Here is a 2,507-nt window from a genome sequence, read left to right as displayed (position 1 = left end):
TGATATTTTATATATAATTACTTATGATTTGATTTTATATATTTCAGGACCACCCGTAAACAACACGAGAAGATTAATCATAAGACCTCATGATTGTACGCAACACGTCATTTGACAACACGGTACTTTATGTACGCAACACGTCATTTGACAACATGGTACCGTGGGTCGAGATTATTTCTGATCAATACGAATACGATGGGGTCTTAATTTATTTTATTTAAGCAACTAATTGTGGACCACTAACATCGGACTGCTAACTACGGACTAAGAAAATATTAAAAGTATTAAAAGTATATATATATGTAACGATTACTTAAAAAGAAAATATGTTGATATATTATATATATGGTTAGGTTCGTGATATTTATCGGAGACCAAGTCGTGATAAATACCTTCAAGGCAAAAGTGAGTATATAGTCCCATTTTTAAACTCTAAATATTTCGGGATGAGAATACATGCATTTTATGATTTACGTTATGGACACAAGTGATAAAAAATATATATTCTACGTTGAGTTGTACCACTGGCATACTTCCCTGTAACTTGGTAACTACTATTTACATGAGGTATTGTAAACGCGAGTCCTGTTGATTGATCTATCGGGCCTGACAACCCCAATCGGACTGGACGACCAGTATTCAACGGTTGCACAGTACTTCGTTTCGGTGACTACACTTGGTACGGTGTAGTAAGATTTCATAATAAAGGGAATATGCGACGTTGATTAAATGTTAAGTATGGTTATCAAGTGCTCAACAACTTAGAATATTTTTATTAAAACGTTTATATATGAAATCTTGTGGTCTATATTTATAACGCTGCCGGCATTAAACCTATATCTCACCAACTTTATGTTGACGTTTTAAGCATGTTTATTCTCAGGTGATAACTAAAAGCTTCCACTGCAACATGTTGAATTTAAGCAAGATCTTGAGTATGCATATTTGTGTCAAAAATAAAACTGCATATCGGAGGATTTGTAATATAAAATATGTTGGAAGTCGTATTGTTATTATCACATGTAAAGTTTGTATGTCTAAGATTATCGCTAAACGATAATCATTATTAAGTTGTTTAAACCTTGTATTTGTAATAAAAGCTATGGTTTGTATTGTAAAAACAAATGCAGTTTTTGAAAAATGTCGCATATAGAGGTTAATACCTCGCGATGAAATCGTATGTTATTGTATTCGTCCTTATGGTTAAGGTCGGGTTTTGACATGATGTGTATGTCATTATGTATTTGAGTGATGGTTTATAGGGTAGCTCTGACGCAAAACCCGTCTTTCTTGTAACATCCCGCCTTTTTCCGTTTACTTTCCGTTTATTCATTTTAAAGTCCATTATATGTTTATAACATCTCCCGTTGATACGAGTTTTAAATTATCTCGTTTAGGTAATTCACGCACCCGAATGAAACTTGAGGGACTAAACTTGCCAAAAGGCCAAAATGGTGACTAGGTCAAAGGAGTCAAACTCCTCTCATCCATTCATTCATCTCCTTCTTCTTTGTTACTTCCTCCATTTTCTCTCAACACCCAATTACAAAGATTCATCATCTATTTTCGTTCTAGCAAGTGTCCATCAAAACAAATTGCATTTTTGGAATCCTTGCAACTTCCTCTTCGATTCCATACCGATTTCATTACATTTGGGTAACTTTCTAAATCACTAGATTTTGTGTTCTTGATATTTTTAACTTATAAAGTTGTTAATTAGTGTCTATGGCTCAAGTCTAACATGAATATATGATTTATATGCTCGATCTCGTTGTTTTAGTGTAACTAGCATGAACATGAAAAGTGTGTGTTTGATTTTGAGTTTTGGATGATTTAATGTTGTTGTTATGATAAAGTGCAAGTATTAAATGTGTTCCTAGTATCACTAGCTTCAATTTGATGTGTAGGTTGCTTTAGATAACTTCATAAACTTGATTATTGATTTTGGTGGATTTGGGTTAGGGTTTGATGAACTTGAAATGAACCTTTGATGCTTTGAATGACATGAGATGTTATTAGTAAGTGTTTAGTTGTATTGTATGTTTAATTATCTTCGAAACGGCATATCATTCGTGTAAATTGGTTGCCCAAATCATTGATTTGCATTTATGAACTTGAATGCATTAAATGATGAGCATTGAATGTGATTTGGGTTGTTGCAAGTATTAAATTGTTTGTTTTTCCTCGTCAAAATACCTTCCCGATGATATAAGATACATGTTTTGATTGTTTGCGGGTCATAAATTGGGTTTGTTTGAGTTTTAGTTCGTGCATTTCTTTGTTGCAGCAAAATAGGGTCTGGATACAGATCTGGACGCCGTCCAGATTATTGGATGCCGTCCAGGCCTTCAATGCCGGACGCCATCTAGATACACTACCAGATTCTGTTTGGTTTGGTCATTTTTACGAAAAATGTTTGCCATGCTATGGACCTCCGATTCACATGTAACTTGTTCTAACATGCTCAAATATGATTAAAAACCTCAGAAAAATAGTTCGGGACC

Source organism: Rutidosis leptorrhynchoides, chromosome 3 (genome assembly GCF_046630445.1).
Source record: "Rutidosis leptorrhynchoides isolate AG116_Rl617_1_P2 chromosome 3, CSIRO_AGI_Rlap_v1, whole genome shotgun sequence".
Lineage (NCBI taxonomy): Eukaryota > Viridiplantae > Streptophyta > Magnoliopsida > Asterales > Asteraceae > Rutidosis > Rutidosis leptorrhynchoides.
This window is presented reverse-complemented; position numbering follows the sequence as displayed.